Genomic DNA, 19,625 nt, shown 5'->3' on the forward strand with positions numbered 1-19,625 from the left:
CATCAGGAGCACCTCTCTGAGCCAAAGAGATTTCTTGCTGGTCTAGAACCTGCCCTCGTATTTTCCTCACGTAAAAATCCTGAAAATAGTTGGTCCAAGAAAAATTCAACTAAGACAAATGATAAAAAAGGGAACCAGTATAAGATCTATATAAGGAAACTAGGAAATAAGTGGGGAAAGGAATGGGAGATAGATGAAGGCCACTTCTTAGGAAAAATATGCTGGGAAGCAGATGAAAGCTGTGACAAGACATATAATTCTTAAATCAAAGAATTTAATGAGACAACTCTTTAAAACAAGAACTCAAAGGAAAGAGATAAGGACTGTCAGAAGATTTAACGAAATAAGATATGAAACACAATGTGGCAGAAGTAAAAGAAAACAATGAAGATCACATTAGAAGACAAAAGATAAAAGATATTGTTGAAAACACACTGAGCACCATGGAGGACTGAGAAAAATGAACATAATGAAACAGAAATGGACAAGGAATTTTAAAGGATTAGTAAGAAACTGGTATGGAAAACAAAAAAATAACTGATTTCCTGAATAAAAGACATACATAAATGGAAGAGATGAGTATTCAAATATGTAATTACAAATATATAATTTAAGAAAGCTTTTCAGAAAGAAGATTCAATTCTATACATTCATAAGGCACATTAGTTTTGGAGACACATTATCTGTGCTGGAATATCCTAGAGAAACAATGTATGACCCAAAAGTTTATACCCAGCCAAACTGTCATTGGAGTAAAAAGTTGAGGCAAATGTTTTTAAACATGCACAATCTATGCTTTCTGAATTTTGATGGAGGCTACCACTACAGGGAAGACATCAGCCAACCAAGAGCTGGGAGAGAAAGTAGGGCCAAAGAAATGTCAGTGAGTACTGAATTAACTGTACAACCAAGACTGAAACACCTATCGAATGATGGTAACAGAAAGGAGTGTAACTACTACTGTGTTTCCCCGAAAATAAGACAGGGTCTTATATTTATTTTTTTAGGGGATGTGTTATTTTTTTAAAGTACGGTACAACAATCTACATTTATTCAAATATAGTTAAGTTATCTTCTTCTGGAACATCATCATAACTCTCCAAACCCCGAATTCCATCCTGAATTTCTTGCGACTCTATTTCCTTTAGAACCATTGGCCCCAATCTCTCATGTTGAGCACTAGAGCTCTCATTAAATGTACAGCTCTTATCCATGTAACCTGCTCAGTCTTCTTTACTGCTCCATGACGAAATGCATGGGTTGTGCAGATGTGCTGTGTAGCCACGCCCATCACTAGGTCTTATTTTCAGAGTAGGGCTTATATTGTGCAAATGCTTGGAAATCCTGCTAGAGCTTTTTTCATGGGTAGGTCTTATTTCCAGGGAAACATGGTATTTACCATGCCAAAATAGAAAGACATAACCAGCAAAAGTTATCAGGTGAAAAGGAAGATAATGTGGTAGATATATGCATATTTATTTCTTAGCATACTCAATGTCAAAATATCTTTAAAGTGAATAAATAATGTATATTTCTAATAGGGGTATAAGTCAAGTATATTAAAAGGTATAACTGTAAGTACCAAAAAAAACTAAGTAAAGTGATGATATCAACTAAAACTGGAAAGGAGGTTTGCAAAGAGACGCAGGGGAGTTGGGAAGAAGTGGATATTTAGTATCACTTATGTTGGGGAATAAGTAGATAATCTCTAATTAAAAAAATAAATAAACTCAGAGGATGATTATCATTATAAAGGTAATTACTAAAAAACTAAAGATATAGCACATCTCCCACAAAGCAAATAAACAAACAAAAAAACCACAGACCATTAAGTGACATGTAAAAAAGGAAATTAAGCAATAAAAAATAGAAAACAGAACATGTAACAAAAATAATAACAATCATATGTGTCATTATCAATACATGTAAACAGGCTGAACTCACATAATAAAGGAATAAGCCCTCAGATTGGATAAAGATTCAATTATAAGCTGTATAAAAGATATATCCCTAATTTCAATCAGAAAAAGTTGAAATCAGCACAAAAACCATTAAACAAGACAAAGGACTATTTGTAATGGTAAAGGGTATAATAGACAAAGCTTGAGTTAGCAGCCACGAGTAGCTATGTGCCAAGTAGCAGTAATAAAATTAATAAAGCAAAACTAGAGGATATTCAAGGAAAAGCAGACAAAACCATATTCAGAGCAGGAGTCATTGCTTCTCTCTCTGCCTATATCAGATTTATTGGATAAAGAACAAAGTAAGATTTTAAAAGATATAAATAATAATTGCAAGGTATGGGGAAAATATATGAAAACAAAGGAGTCACATTCTATTAAAGTATTCCTATACCAGGCACAGAAGGACTATATATTAGCTGTAAACAGTGCAAAGAAAATCTCAATAAATTTTAAAAGTAGAAAAACAACAGACAGTATTCTCTGTTTACAATCCCATTAAATGAAGAAAATACAAAGAAAATTTAAAAAATGCTAACACCTATAAACTTTTAAACTTTATTAAACAACTCCTGGGAAAAAAGTTATAAAAACCAAAATTAATGTATGCTGAGAAAATAAGGATAATGAAAACACTGCATATCAGACCTACGGAATACAGCTAAAACAAGCTTCAGAGCCAAAGTCATAACTGTAAGTATTTACATTTATAAAACAAAGAATAAAATTGTCCCAAGAAGCACGAATAACAATACCATAAACCCAAAGCAGAAGAAGGAAAGGAATTAACATTTATTTATGAATGAAAAAAATAGATATTTAGGAATTAGAAAAAGATAAATATTAGAACCAGTAAATCTAAAAGCTTATTCTCTGAAAAGCAGAAAACAATAAAATAAGTAATCATTTAACCTAACCAAAAAAAAAAAAAAAAGGGAGAGAGAAAAAATGAAAGTAGAAATATATAAAATAAGACCAGAGAAAGGGAAAATAATGACAGATATAGAAGACATTAAAAGATTTTGCTCAAATTTAGGTAAAGAAATCCAGAAACCTGGATTGAAATAGACAACTTTCTAGAAAAATATGAATTATTGAAGTGACCAAGGCAAGAGAAAAAAAAAATCTAAACAGAAGAAATAGTGAAAAACGTCAAAGAGCCACCCCCAAGAAGCATGAAGGCCACTGGGCTGAATTCTAACCCACCTGTAAGGACAGTTAATTACCATGTAGTAGTCAGAAGGACAGAACAAATAAAAAAGAAAACTACTGACCAATCTCATTTATAAAAATAAGAGTTTAAATGCAAGAATGTTCCAAATGCTAGAAAATCTGTTGCTATAACTCACTATATTAGGCGCATCAAAGAAGAAAACCATAAGATCATCTCCATAACTGTCCCTATATATTTATAACATAACTCAAAATACATTATGGTAAATGGAGAAAGACTAAGTAAATTCCAATTAAAGTCAGGAACAAGATGATAATGTCTATTATTGCTACTATTTATTTTAGGGTGATCATAATGAAAATACCAACTTGTTTGCTTTTTAGAACTAGGCAAGGTGACTCTAAAGGTCACATGGAAAACTCAAATCATTGGACAATAAATTATAAAGCCACACTTACCGAAACCACTTGGTATAGGTATATGGAGCATCAGTAATCATAATGGAACTGAGAGCTCAGAAATAGACACAATTATTTTTGGAAATTCTGGCTATGATTAAAAAAAAAAGAAAGACATTGGCACATTGGCATATCAGTGGGGAAAAGATGGTTATTCAATAAAAACTATTGAGAAAATTAAGTAGTAATCTGCAGGGGGAAAAAAAGTTAGCTAACAATATCAACATAAGGATCTCATGCCTTACATTAAGTTCCAGGCTGGGTGCAGGAGCTCACACCTGTAATCTCAAGATTTTGGGAGGCATAGGCAGGAGGATCACTTGAGCCCACGAGTTTGAGACCAGCTTGGGCAACATAAGAGACCCTATCTCTACAAAAAACAAAAAAGTTAGCCAAGTATGTTGATGGGCGCCTATAGTTCTAGTCACCAGGGAAGCTGAGGCAGGAGGATTGCTTGAGCCCAGGAGTTTGAGGCTGCAGTGAGCTATGATTGCTCCACTGCACTTCAGCCTGGGCAACAGAGCAGGGCTCTGTTTCAAAAAAAAAGAAAGAAAAGAAAAGAAAAAAGAATAAGTTCTCAAGGTATCAAATTGTTAATTTCTAAAAAAGGAAACTGAAATCATATGAAAACAAAATATGGGAGAATATTTTTTTAATCTCAAAGTCAGAAAGTCTTTCTAAAAGCTATAAAAGGTTTTTGTGAAACAGTAAGTATCTATGTACATACATAAAACCAAAATAAACAAAGCCAAAAGTCATTCTACAAATTGAAGGAAAATTATATTTAAATGTCATACTACAGACTAGGGGAAAACTGCAGTAAAATAAAAATTGCAGTAAAATGTCTGTTTTCTTTTATTTCCTGTATTTCCTATGTGTTCCTACAAACCTGTAATAGAAATCAATAACCCAACAGAAAAATGCACAACAGGCCTAAACAGTTCACAGATGAGGAAATACAAATAGCATTTAAACATATTCAAGGATGCTCAATCTTATTCACAATGAGAAAATGCAAGTCAAAACCACAGTAAGATGCCATTTTCACCTATCAGATTGGCAAAGATCAAGTTTGATAAATGCGTGTTGGAGAGAGTGCAAGGAATCAGAAACTCTCATAATTACTTATGGAAATATCATTTTCTATGAAGGGCAAATAGGCAAACGTATCAAAATTTCAAAATGCACTGTCCAATTCTAGGAAATTATACTTACACTTGTGAGAAATAATGTGTACAGTGACATTCACTGCAGCATTATTTTAAATAGTGAAAGCCTGGAAATAACATATATGTCTATAAACTGGGAACTGATTGTTAAATTACAGTTCATACCTTATAATAAATGTGTAATGGCATTTAAAAGCTGTTAAAAAGCACATGGTAGCCCTATATGCACCAATCTGGAATGATCTCCAGGTCATATTAAGTGCAAAAAGCAGGCAACAGAAAATGTATGTATTTTTAATACATACATGGATAACTAGATGGCCTGAGAATGAAGTGTAAGAAAGACTTTACACAGTACATCTTTTTTATATTTTTAAAAGTAAGTATCATATGCATCACTACCTATTCAAAAAATGTATTAATTAAAAAAAAAGTTCAGGATTGCCAATTTAGAGAACTACCTTGTTTATTTGGGACAACTGCAAAAAAGTATTTTTCTAACCCTTGCTAGGGAGAGGTAAAGATATAAAATATAACCAAAATGTATGTACTTTCATATTATCTTGAAATAAAATAAAAATGAAAAAAAAATGCTTTGAGCCATCTGAATTAGGAGACTTGTCTACACCTAAAAGGAAACTACAAATGAAGAAAAGAAGTTAAATTGTCTTGACAATTTGGTCCAAATGAGCAGCTGCTAGAGCCATCAAGAGCAGTAGCAAGAGCTGAGGATGGGTTTTGTCATGCTGGTCCTGCACTAGATTTCCGCAACAACTGAAATCACAGGAACAGCCATCCACAGTGTCAGAGGTAACTGACCAGGTGTGCTTGGAAAATAGGCAAGAGCAGAATAAAATAACTCTCCCCAAACCAATCCTAATCCCTAAGGTTGAATTCTTCTGTTAACACACAACGAGGAACAGTTTTAAGGCACGAATCTATTCATGATTCATGTCTATTAGACATGATTCTCTGTTAGGCAGGGATCATTTCTAAGTTGCTCCCAGCTGTAGCTGATCCTTGTCATTCATTCAACTCCAGCACACAAGGATGCTGGTGAGGAGGTGCACAGGTCTGGAATAACAACTGGTGGCTTTGTTCCCCCAGCCACAAAATCCTGCACCCCTCGATCCTATGGACACGTATTCTGGCCCATCATTCTTAAGCAGAAGCAATTGATATGGGTAACGTCACAATGAGTACAGGTCAAACACCATCACTTGAAACTCGCTGAGCACCCACAAACACCAGGAAGGCACAACACCAGGCATAAACCCACTGTACTCTTCAGCTTTCCTTCGAGAAGTCTGCAGGCGAAATTCTAAAACCGTAGGACACACACACGTGGGTGTCAGCCAGCCCAGCAGCAACAAGGAGTCGTGCAAAAGCTGTTAAAATGTGGAGAAAGTGAATTTTAAACTCAGAAAAGATGTTTGCTTCCTTGTTTTAGGTAATTGTCTTACCTATTTTTGAAGCTACTTTATATTTCCTCTGAATTGCTGGAGAGGGGCGTGACTGAGACAAAAATGTTTCATTAAAATATTTAAAAGAGTGCTAGAATGAACAACAGCCTTAAGAGACACTGGAGACAAAATCTATTTCTGTGTCATTGAAAGGAAGTAGAAAGTACACCTTTGGTTCTTTTCCTTGGTTCTACCATATGAGGAAAAAATGTCCCCTGCTGTAATAGGGCAGCAATAATTTATGGCAGACACACAGAAAAGGGACCAGTTTCAATTTTCACTATAAGTTTATCCCCTGGGCAGACAAGGATGGTGTTTTAATATTGATGTGCAGGGTCAGCAGAGTGTTTCCTTAAGCAGTTCACTAACAAAAACAACAGTTCACATGTGCTGAGTTTATTCCCTACACCACCAATTCTGATTGTTACTTTCGTAATTATCTTTAACCCCTCCCCCAAACAACTCTGCACAAAAGATGCTATCATCCCCATTTCACAGATGAGGAAATGAAGGCTCAAAGATGTAATCACCCAAGATCAAATAGCTGGGATGTGACAAAACCAGGTCAAACCTGGGTGAGTATGACCCCAAGCCTGTGCACTTACCACCATTCCCCCCAGCCTTTGACTAACACAATCAGTCTTTGCATAGTCTACGCAAAGTGCAAAATATTTACTGAGCTTCATCTTCATCTGTTAGGTGCTATGCTAGCCATGGAGCAAAACTATAAATATGAATAGCAGGTAATCAATAAGTATTTGATGAATAAACAAATCTATAGTTACATGGTTGCTGCCCACAAATTATAGTTTATAAGAACAGCTAACACTTATTATTGAGGGTTCCTATGTGCCAGGCACTTTTCTAGGAAAAGGCAAAAAAAAAACCCAGTTAATAATAAAGTATAGGGTATATAAAAAAAAAACACAAAATACATTCCAGTATATGAGTAATCACAATAACTGTAAACAGATTATTAAATTCCTTTACTAAAAGACAGACTTATTCAAATTCTTTTTTAATAAATCACGTATATCTTCTTTAAAAGAAACACTGCTATAACAAACTAAAACAAACACTGCTAAAACAAAATGCATAAAAGTTGAAAATAGGCCGGGCGTGGTGGCTCACGCCTGTAATCCTAGCACTCTGGGAGGCCGAGGTGGGCGGATTGCTCGAGGTCAGGAGTTTGAAACCAGCCTGAGCAAGAGCGAGACCCCGTCTCTACTATAAATAGAAAGAAATTAATTGACCAACTAATATATATAGAAAAAATTAGCCGGGCATGGTGGCGCATGCCTGTAGTCCCAGCTACTTGGGAGGCTGAAGCAGCAGGATTGCTTGAGCCCAGGAGTTTGAGGTAGCTGTGAGCTAGGCTGACGCTACGGCACTCACTCTAGCCTGGGCAACAAAGCGAGACTCTGTCTCAGAAATAAATAAATAAATAAAAGTTGAAAATAGAAGAATGAAAACAATACCCAAGACAGACACTAAAAACCGGAGCAGAAACCTCATGCACTGCTGGTGGGAATGCAAACCAGTGCAGCCACTTTGTAGAAGACTGGCAGTTCCCAGAACTGTTAAACACAGTTACCATAAGATCCAGTGGTTCCTCTCCTAAGTAAACACAGTTATCATAAGATCCAGCAGTTCCTCTCCTAGGTAACTACTCAAGAGAAGTACAAACATATCCACACAGAAACTTCTACATAACTGTTCACAGCAGCATTATTCCCAATAAAGAAAATGTGGAAATAATCCAAATGTCCATCCATAAACAAAATACAGTATCATCACATAGTGCAATATTATTCAGCAATAAAAGGAATGAAGTTTGCTGAACTAGTATATAAATTTAACAAAAAAGGAACGAAGTACTGAAACATGCTGCAACATGGATGAACCCTGACGATATCATACTACGTAAAAGAAGCCAGACGCAAAAGGTCCCATACTGTCAGATTCCATTTATATGACATGTCCAGAATATGTAAATCCATAGACATAAAAAAGGAGATTAGGGATAGTCAGGCTGAAGGTGGAGGGACAGGAAGCCACTGCTAATGGGTTTCTTCTTGGGTGGATGAAAATGTCTGGAAATAAGTAATAGTGATGGTTGCGTGACTGTGAATATTCTAAAAAACCACTGAAGTTGTGGACTTTAAAAAGGTGAATTTTATGGGATGTGAATTGTATCTCAATAAAGGTGGTATTTAAAGGAAAAAAAAAACTGGTGCAGCATTATGAATATCCGGTGAAAGAGTCCAGACAAAAAATGTCAACAGAAATATAAAGTGGTTTGGGAACATAAACGAAAAGGTAATTAATTGTTCCATGTGTTATAGACAAGCAAACAGCAGAAGAGGTGACAACCTCTGAGCTGGGCCTTCCATGCTGAAGGGGGAGGGGAGGGGCAGGTGGGAGCCGAGCTTGGCCGCCCGGGGAGTGAATGGAAGGTGTGGCATGTTGCTCACAGGGCCAGGCTGTCCAGGAGTGGGGCTCAGGAGGCTTTTGTAGCCTTTTAAAGAGAGGACAGCTATCATTAGACATCTGTGTTTTAAATACAGCACCCTGGGGGTCATGTGTGGAAAATGAATTGTAGGCAGAAGAGAGAGCAAACAGGTAGACCAATTTGGGGGCCCACATGAGCGAGGCTGGGTATTTATTTGAGTTAGAGTACCAGCAATGGGATCACCAGGGAGGAAATGAGATTGGGTATCTGAAACTGGGGAGAAGGAAGAGCCCAGGATAACCCCCGAAGCTTCTTAGTGTTGGAGACAATTTAGTGTTAAATAAGGAGACGCGGGAGAGCGTGGGGGAGGTGGTGAATGGGCAGGGAGAAGTGAGTTTAATTAGAATCCTATTGAGTCTGAGGTGCTTTTGGCAAACAGAAATTCAGATCTGAAATTCAGAGACGCAGGGCTGGCAATAGCGGTTTAGGAATTTTTACAAAGGCAGCTGGGTGTGTTTCATTCTCTGACGCTAATTCCATGAAGATCTAGAAAACATTTAAAATTACTGAGTCACCTTCTGGAATTTCTAATTAAGGCAGGGATATGGCTAATAATGGAAGTCAGTCAGGTGGCTGATAACTGCTAGCTGCCTACTCAATAACCATTCCCTCTTCTTCCTCAGAGCAGAACCCCTCACTGGAGGGAAGGGGGTGCAATTTACCCAGCTAAAAATATTTGATTTCTCAGACTCTCATACATTTAAAGAAACCCTGTTACACCGTTCTGGCCAATGGGATGTAGGTAGGAGTTCTAGGGAGGGTATCACGTGCTGAATAAAAAGGCAAAACCTCCCTCATACAAGGGCCTTTATCACTCTAAGTATCTGCACCTTCCTTTTCTTCTTGCCTAGACTGCAGATGTAAGCCCAGAGATACAGCAGCCACATTGTGACCATGAGGCAACTAGAGTCAAGATGAAGCCCTCCAGGCCCCGGCTGATGAAGCAGGTAGATGGAAAGAGGCTGGTCTCTCACAGCATTGTTTGAGCTCCTGCACCAGCCCTGGACTGCCTTTCTTGGGAGTCTAATACCACAAGACAAACAAATTTATATCTGTGTAAGCCAGATTCGGATGTATGTGCTGTTTTTGTTTTCTTTGCTTTGGCAGCTAAATGCGAGTGATGTTTGGACATATGTAAAAACTGGGGGCGGAAGGCTAAAATGACAGGATCATCATTATTTCAATCATAAAGAATGTTTAAAAATAAAATATCATTTATTTTTACTAGCACTGGTTTTTCTTTTTCTAAGTAGGTGATAAAATTTGCAGCTGAAAGGAAATGATGGACTACCAGTGTTAAGAAAATTCATGACTACACAATCATTTTATTAATGAGTATATTTGCACAGTGACACCCTTCCAACTTTTCCTGGATGAGGTAAACTGATCTGGCTCATTAAAATGGCTTCAGACAGAACCAGTGTTCTTAAAAATGGGATTGTTCACCTTGCTCTCACAAGAGTTATAATCTTTGGAAGGGAGAATCATTCTACTCTCCCAGGCATTCAGTAAGCCTAATTAAGAATATAGCATGTCCCTGAACCACAGTGTCTGGCCATGCACAGAAAATCTTTTCCTGAGCTGTGCTCTGGGATCATGTCTCCGGAACTGCAGTCAGTAAAGTTCTAGGAAACACTTATTTTTGTCTTCTGCCACAAAACTTCCATTGTCTTTATGGCAGGGACGATGTTGAAGACTTAGATCTCTATGGCAACAGTGACTGCTTTGAAGACCTGCCAGGGGAAAGTTATCCCAGGTTTCAGGACCAGGAAAAGCTGTGTAACTGATCTGTTTTTATCTCATGGTTGCTGTGGGTCAGGTAACTAACTATTTGTGTTTTCCTTTTTGTTTTGGCTGTTGGGAAGCTCTGAAAAATTTTTACTCTCTCATCTCTAGAAACTACCCACACCTTATGATATATTGTTTCTCTGAATTATCTCTGATTTTATCTTACTTTTAATCTGTGTGTGTTTCCTTAACCCTAGTTTCATTGTCTATTAATTTTATGTTGTTTATTACCCATTTTTTAATAAACTCTTCAAATAGTTTATGGAACAGGCAACATTTAAGGCAAACAATTTTTAAAAATATCAGATCATAATAATGATGAAAATAATGTCTAATTTATTGAGCATTTCTATAAATGAGGCACTGTCCTAAGTGCTAAACCCATCTTATGCACCCTAAATATGAGATAAATAATGTTATTATCCCCATTTTACAGATGAGAAATCCAAGGAATAGAGAGGCTAAATAATTTGTCCAAGATCAATCACACAGCAAATAAATGATGAATACAAAATTCAAACCCAGGTATTCTGAATTACATAAGTTATACAAAAGAAGAAATAATATTTAATTTCTTAAAGAAGCAGCAGCTTTCTGACTTTATAGGCTGAGCCCTAAAAGAGATAACCTAAATTTTGAATCTCATTGATGCGATCATGCTGATGATCTATATTGACACAAGGGAATAAGACAGTGAAAGTCAAAACAACAGATAATCCAAAAATAATTGGCTTTTGATCTTGGAATATTATTCAAGATATTCATTCATTCACTCACACACTGATTCATTCATTCATCAATCTTTAGAAATACCCATCAAATGCTAGGCATGGTGCAGGTGCTGGGAACAGAGATGAAGTGGACACAGTACTTGCCCTCCAAGAACTCAGGTGCAATAACGAAGAGTCAGGTAGGTGGAGGGTACCTCGGGGTAATGAGAGGACTGATAGGAGACCAGAGGGGAGCATGACACGATCATTCTGAGAGCAGTTTAGTCCTTGGCCTCTGTGTCCCATTTGATAATGGGAGTAAGAAGAATCGGGTCCCTTATAGGGCTGTTGTGATTTCCTACATTAGAGGAAATCTTAGCCCATCCCCAGCCTGGCTAGCCAGTTGCTCTTAAGGAAGATAGATGGTGGCCTGGGTGCCTTGCTGTGACACACACATGCACTCACATGCATGTACAACCTCTAACTTACAGTATATAGGCAGGCCTGTCACTCTCTTCCGGATGCCACATCCCAGAGGCAGTGTCTTGCTGGAAGACACTGCCCACACAAGACGAGCAGGATGCACTTGAAAACCTTCCTTCACAGTACCTGGCACCCATCACACTCGCTCTGCATCCCTTTCTCTTCTTGCACTTGAACACCACAGTTCGCTACACAATTCCCCTGCTGCATCACGGTCGCGTTCCCGCTTGAACAGGTCTAAGACAGACCCAACTGGAATTGCAAAAGATGGGGGGAAGGATTTCAAGTGTATCATCGGCTGAAGCCAGTGAGAAAACACATGTGCTGCACCTACTCAGCATCAGCTGGGGAGCCACACGTCTCTCCAGTTTTGTGCAGTGGCTAAGCAAGAAATAATTAATCATTTTCTCACCATCCCAAACTCATACTGAATAGTTCCCTCGCGAAGTTTGTTTTGTCGTGCTGTCAGCAAAGTCAGTCAAACATTACAATGCCTTTCTAAATATTCCAGCAGCCAGATGGCAGAAACACTACTGTGACAAGGCACAACTTGCCTAAAGATAACTTTGTGATGCATAATCACGCTTGATGGCACTCGGCTGAGATGAGCCCAGAGATACCTCTACAGTTGTTCCCAGGTCCTTCACACCAAAACTTTCTAACTCCGAGAAATCAGACAAAAACTCTCTAGCTCTGAGAATGAGACAAATGTTCAACTCTGCAACTTGAAACTAGTAAAACAGACATGTTTCTCCTACTGCTCTAAGTTCTGAAGTTTAGGCAGAAGTATAAAAATCAGTAGAAGCTCACACACTAGGAAACATTTCTCAGGATTTCTTCCTCGATGTAATGTGATTGTACCCTAAACTTTCAAATATTTCTGCACCAACGTCAATGTATATTTATAACACATTTGCTAGAAAACACATTTCCTTCCTTCTGTTGAGTTATTTTTGTAGGTCTTTTTTTTTTTTTTTAAATTTTGCATTAATAAACATACATTTATAAGTTCTAGAATGTAGGAAAATTCACTGTGCCTCCCTGGTGAAAGTTCTACATGTTCTCCTCTATGGATAACCACGTTTTGGTTTCTCAGATCTTTTCCAGGTTGTATTACTTATTCTCTGTGTGTGTATGTGTGTGTGTGTGTTGAGTAACTGCAAACTCACAACCTGTACTATATGGTTTCTGAACAATAAAGCTCCTACAGAGAGCGGTGCCAGGCCGGCCCAGCTGGCTTGCTGCTGTTCCTGAAACTGTGTGTTCCCAGACACATACACTTCCTCCATTCCTTCTGCTGCTGGCTAGCAGCAATCTGTGACACAATGTCACACTCACAATTACATGAAGACAGAGACTCCTGGAAGGAACAAAAAGGTGGCACGGCAGGAAGCCAGCCTACAAGTCCCTGTCACCCTGATGGTTCTGCCCTGATTCAGGTGGCCCCAAATTGCCTGTTGATGGTTGCACATATAGAATTTGAATTCCGTGTACGCGTTCTTACCCTGGGCTTCCCTGAGTGAATCATTTAACCCCTATGACTTTTTGTTTTCCCTTCTGTAAAAAAAGGCACAGTAACAACACCTCCCTTAAAGAATCACAGTGAATCAAATCAGGTGACGCATGTAAAGGCGTCTACAGTGTAGGTTTCATTTCCCCTTATTTCTTAACTTTCTTTTGCTTCCCTCGTCCCTTCCCCCACCCCCTTGTTTTTCTGATTTGGTTTTTGTGGTTTTTAAATGTATCTCTAAAATACATTAGCTGGAAAACTGCGGCAATCTGTGTGCTACCACAGGGAGTGGATTTTAGCATTAAATTTCTCTTTACTTTTCTATTGAGGTAAAACAAAAATCAAATGCAGAAGTCCCAAGGTTTTAACTTCATACTATTTTTATACATGTACACCTGCGTGGCCACTACCTAGGGCAATGTGGGAAGCACACCCAGCACCCTGAAGCCTCCCTCATGTCCTGCGCTGGTCGATGCAAGGGCCAAAGGCAACCCCCTCTTCTGACTTCTTTCGCCATCGTAAAGTTAAAAAAAATTTAAAGGAAGATTGCAGTCCCAGTGGTAACTATTAATGCTGACCACAAGAAATGCACTCCCAACCCTCCCTCTGAAGTGACAAAAGATTCTGGAAAGGAGGGGGCGGAGGGGCACAAGCTTTCTAAATCACACAGGTCATGCCAAACAAGGCCCTCATTTACAGCTGGGGACCGGAGGCGCAGAGGCAAAGTGACAGCCTAACTTCCTGCCACACACAGAGTAACTTTCCTCCCCGTGCAGCCAGCCAGCCGGTCGGAAAGTGTCAGGGATGCTGCCGGTCTGTCCCAGTGCGCCTGGAACAGCTCTCCTGGCCTTTCTTAGAAAAACTTCTTTCCAAAGAGCGTCGCACACACGGTGCCCCTGCCGCCCCCGCGCCCGCCCACACACCCACGCGGCTGGCACGCCACCCTCGGAAGGCGCTGTTCTTGCAAGTCAGTGCCTGCCTGCCCACCGGGCCTGGCGCCCCCACCCCCCACCCCGAGATCCTGCCCGCTCCCCCAAGCTTGATGCCCCGGCCACCTCTGGGGTGTGCGTGGGTGCGAGGGGGGAGGTGTTGGAATAGGCTCTGCCACCTTCTCCCCACTCCTGCAAAGGACTTTAAAGCCCATCTGTGGCCGGATGTAACCTGCAGGAGCACAGTCTGACTCCGGACCCCAGGGGCTTGGAGGTGAGCGCTGGGAGCTAAGTGCGGAGACCTGCGTCCTGTCACCACCAGCTGTGTGACCTTGGACAAGTCACTTTACATCTCTGGAGTTAGGCTCCCTCTGTAGGGGCTGCTTCTGTATCCGCAAAGCCCCCTCCAGCTCTGTAATTTCCTAGTTGTTCTTTCCGGCCGCCCCAGCCTTTCCCCCACAGCCCTCTCCCCGGCGAGACCCCAGCCTTTTGTTCTGGGGGTGAAACAGGGAAGGGAAGAAGAGAGCGCTTGGAGAAGGACCAGGTCAAGGCGGCCCTGGCGCCAGGGGCTGCTCACGGGAGAGTCGGGTCCGGGGAAGTCGCCCGGCAACCCCACAGTGACCTCGTCCCCTCCGCGGTCCCGTTCCGGCCCGGCCCGGGCGGCGCGACAGGGAGCGGGTGGGGTGCGCGAAAGCAGCGCAGCACCCCGATGCTGACCCGGGCCTGGGGCTGCAGCGGGAGAGTGAGGGTGTCCCCCGGCGCGGGCACGCGCGCAGTGTCCCTGCGCCCTCCCGCGCCACTCCGCCCCGGGACCGGCCCGAGCGGCTGCCGCGACACGGCCGGTTCCCCCCACCCTCGGGCACCGACCCGGCTACGCGCGGAGCCGCTACCTGCCGCTGGCCGGACTGCAGACCGACTGGACTCGAGCTCCGGCCGACGTCCCCGCCGCGGTCCCCACCTCCCGGCCCCGGGCTCGGTCCCGCAGCGCCGGTGCTCCAGGCGGCGCCGCCGCGGCCGCGATGCCCTCGCGCTGCGCTCCGTGCGCCCGGCTCGCTCCCCGGCCGCCGGCTCTGGTGCTGCCGGGACGCGGAGGCGGGGCCGCCGCCCCCACCTGCTCGCCCGCTTCTGCCTGGGAGCCGCCGCCGCCCCGCGCGCCGGGACTCGGCCCTGGCGGGCGGGGTCTCCTGGGACCCGGGAGGCGGGTCCCAGCCGTGGGGAGCGCCTCCCGGTCCAGAGTCCCAAGTCCAGGCGGCGAGGAGAGGAGAGTGGGGCCTAAGGCTGGAACTCCCCACATAAGGACTGTTGTGCTGGGCGACCGCATGGCCCAGCACCGCCACTCTGGGGACACACCACTCCTTGAATTTATTCCAGAATTTCTTCGAGGCCTTACTGAAAGCCAGGCAGCGTCATAAGCGATGGGGACAAAAAAGGGAACAAGGTTGCCTCTTGCCCTCCGAGGAGTTCACAGTCTAGAAAGGGCAACCAGTCAAGGGACAGTTACAACACACCAAGGGGAGAGGGGTCAGGGGTCTCCTGGGCCAGCGCACAGAGAGGGCCCGATCCAGACCCGGCGGTGGGGGGAGGCTCATGTCAGGGAAGGCTTCTTGAGGAGTTGATGTCCACGAGGAGAACTGAAGGGTGAGCGTCAATTGTCCGGGTGACCTGGGGAGGTAGATTGTCCCAGGTGGAACAGAACGGAAGAGAAGGCAGATTGCGATTGACAACTGAAATAGGCTTGAGGAGCAGGAAAAACTTGGCGTGGCCACCAAATCTCATCACACTTCATGTTCAGGCCCTCGGAAGATGCAGGGAGTTTGCGTCTGGGGCTGGATGTATTGCTCTAGGCTCAGCGATCATTCGGTGAGGATTGGGTGTCTCCGATGTCCCGAGCATGCTGCTGATGGGAGAAATAAGGGGTGCTCGTGGACTGCTCACTTAGTCTTCAATATTTGAGTATGTATTTTGAGCCGGACACTCTGCAAGGCCCTCAGGGCGTGCTGGTGAGGGAGGCAGGGCCCGGGCTCTGCTGCATGGGAGTGGAGGAGAGACCTGCACTCAGCGCTCTGCTCAGGCTTCCACGAGTGCCGGAAACACAAGCGAAGGAGCAGCTGATGGCAGCAGGGAAGGTCTCACACGTGGATTGCAGCCTGTCTCCAGGTTCAGATTCTGTAGCAGCCGCTGTCAAAGCAGGTTCCCCAAGCAGCCCTTAGCTGGTTTATCTCATGTTTATATAATAGCAGGGCGATGTGTAGGCTTATGTTTATATTAATAGCAAGGATTAATAGTGCACTCATGATGTCTTTCACTCCTGTGTTGTCAAGAGCATGGTTTTCCCTTTTGATTTAAGTGAGGAAGGGTATATGCGTAGCCAGTGGAAGCCAGTGAGGTATTTGCTTTCCACCTGTTTGTCCTGTGTTCCTCCTGCCCTTTCCTCCATTAGAACTGTTGTAAATGATCATGGATGTGAAACCTGAAGAACTGTACTCCAACCTAAAATTCATAAATCATTTTTCATGAGTGATTGCTAGTGAAAAAAACCCAAAAAACCAAAAATCTGAGACATTTCCCAGACACTCTTCTTGTCTGGACTCCTAATGCTTAAATACATAACCACTTGTGTTCTAATTCAAAAGAGAAGAGAAGATAAACTAGCAGAGAAGATATCGCCATGGACCTAGAGAGTTCCCATGAGGTCTTCTGCTGAGTAGCCCAAGCACGAGCTAGTTGGATGGAAAAGCTGTTATTTATCTTAAGAGAGGTAGGTGCTGGTTTGGATCAAATACTTTGTTTTTAAAAATGCCTGGTTGGAGGGATGGAGAGTTAGTAAGTGAGGAGTCTGTTTGGAAAGTGGGGACGTTTGGGGCTGAAAGCTTCAAGAGGATAACATGTAGGTGACAGTGAGTATCCATATGCAGTATTTCTACCATTAATTAGCATCTTGTTTCTGTGGACATCAGAGAAACATTAATTCCCACCTAGCTCCACCAGGATGAATTAACTTCATGAAGGCACTAGCTATTCCTGGTGGATACTTGCTGAGAGGCAGACATTGTGAGTCATCTTCCCAATGGCTAAGCCATTCTCCCCTTCTTCCCCGTTAACAGAACCTAGGATCGTAATTGGTCCAAGACTACCATGGTAATCCCATTCCTGATTTTCCAGGCTTTCTTGCAGCTAAGGAAGTCATTGATCCAGTTCTGGCCAGTGAGTTGAAAGAGGGGGTTGGCTGAGGGACCTCCAAAAAATTTTTTGCTGGCTCTGACCTTCTATTTCTCACTCTCTATATGCCTTGAACGCGAATGAGATGCCTAGTGGTGCTATGACCAGATTGCAACCAAAAGCCAATGACTCTGAGGCCAAAAGGTCAATATAATCAGGACTACAGACAAGAAAATAGAGAGTCAGCATGGTATCGCTGGGCGCTGGGGTCAAAGCCAGCAACTGTCCACCTCTGCACTGTTTCTTATGTGAGAAAAATAGACCATGTTTCTTTTAGCCACTGAGATTGGGTTTTCTAACCTTGCAGCCTAAAGCATTCCAAACTGATACGGTGACCTGGTAAAGGGCAAAAATCTCCTCTTCTCCTTCCACTGCTCACCAAATGCCTTCAACAGCTCACCTTTCACACCTTCTACTTGCAAACATGTATCTATATCTGTCCTGTAACTTCTTGAGCTTTTCAAGAGAAAAGCACTATAGAAATCTTAAATTTTTTTTATATGTGTATTCACTTCAATTCCTTACATATTTCTAGATCAGCTATTATATGGTGACACCACACTGGTGTCAGGGATGCAAAGAGGAATTCACAGCCTTGCCCCCAGGGAGCTAACAGCTTCGCAAGGAACACAAACTTGTAAATAGGGTAGTGGAATAGAGGCGCTTGTCCCGGGTGGGGAGCTAACACAGGAGAAGAAATGATGAATTCTCTCTGGTGTGGGGAAGGAGGGAGACAGTGAGACCTGAGCTGGGTGTCCATGGAAGAAGAGGAGTTTCCCCTGTCAGAAACTGGGGGAGGGAAGGCATTTCAGGGAAAAGAAAGTCTGAAAGAGCTGGGTGGTCCAGGTGCCTCAAACTTCACATGTCTGAAACTCATGGTCTTTCTTCCAACCCTGACCCACCCTCAGTGTTGCCCATGCCATCCATGCCCAGCCATCTAGCTGGGCCACTCAGGAACTTCCTATGCTCCTTTGCCTACCTCAGCCCTTTCTAAGGTCGACTTCACCTGTAAATCTATCCAGTTTTGCACATCTGCACCACCACCACTTGAGAACAGAGCCCATCACTCTTTCCAGGACTTTCCCAGTGCCCTCTTTGTTGGTCCCTTGCTAACATGCTACTTCTCTCTTCCAAACCATTCTCTGCAATGTGGCCAGAGAAATTGTCTTGAAACCCAAAGCCGATCTCATCAATTCCTGTTATCTGTAGTTTGGTGATTTCTCTTTGCTCTGATGATAATAACCAAGATCCTTTGTCCGAAGGCTCACAGTCTGCCCTGAGCCACTCCCCAGCACATCTTTCTCAGCCCTACCCCTCGGTCTGTGCATTCCCGCCATATTGGTCTGCTTTCGGATCCTTCGACAGGCAGTGTTCCTTCTTGTCACAGACCCTTTTAGCATGCTCTTCTCTCTTTCTAGAGAACACCCCAAGAACGAACTCCTCTTCCTTTTTCAGATCTCAACTCTTGATAACTAAGTCATCGCTTACAAAGATCTTGACTAGGTCAACTTCTTCTATTATAAGCTCTCAAAACCGCATGTACCTTTCTTTTGTAGCATTTATTACAGGTGTCATGATGACATTACCTGTTTGACGATTTAGCGTCTGTCACCCAGACCAGACCATGACGTCAGGAACTATCTCTGTCACCTTTATATCCCTATCTCACTTGATAGGGGCTCAATTCACATTTGTGGAGTTGTGAAAGAAACAGACAAATTGAGATTGGAGCCTTGAGCTAGTAATATATATTTAAGAATTTGTGAGGTTTTTTTTTTTTTTGAACTTTCAATATCAACTTTACTGAGGAATAATTTCATACAATAAACTGTACTCTTAAGTGCCCAGTTTAATAAATGCTGACAAAATGTATACTCTGATGTAATCATGAGCTTTGTCAAGATATAGACTATTTCCGTCACTCAAGAAAGTTTCCTCATGTCCCTTTGCAGCCACCCTAGCCCTAGCCCCAAGCAACCATAGATTAATTTTGTCTTTTCTATAGCTTCGCATACTAGAATCATGCATGATGAATTATTTTGTTCTTGCTTCTTTCACTCAGCATAATTATTTGAGATTCATCCATGAGTTATGTGTAGTCTTTTTTATTGCTGATTAGCACCTTTTGGACCACATAGAAATCTCTAAGACAAACGCCAGGGACTATATGTTTTTGGACAAACCACACGTTATTTAAATCATCCTAACTACAGATCATAATGCACTTTAGGTGTTGTTTTTCAATAATT

The 19,625-nt window shown here is 42.2% G+C and overlaps 1 protein-coding gene across 1 annotated transcript in view; it reads right to left on the reverse strand.

The window, feature by feature from the left end:
* The window catches only part of WIPF3 (WAS/WASL interacting protein family member 3), a 92,542-nt gene extending 77,385 nt beyond the window's left edge, over positions 1-15,157 (reverse strand). Inside the window, exon 1 of the mRNA XM_076006337.1 lies at positions 15,048-15,157. The gene's annotated coding sequence lies outside the window, so the exon portion shown is untranslated. The remainder of the gene's footprint in view (positions 1-15,047) is intronic.
* Between the last annotated feature and the right edge of the window lie 4,468 nt (positions 15,158-19,625).

Source organism: Microcebus murinus, chromosome 9, assembly GCF_040939455.1.
Source record: "Microcebus murinus isolate Inina chromosome 9, M.murinus_Inina_mat1.0, whole genome shotgun sequence".
Taxonomy (NCBI): domain Eukaryota; kingdom Metazoa; phylum Chordata; class Mammalia; order Primates; family Cheirogaleidae; genus Microcebus; species Microcebus murinus.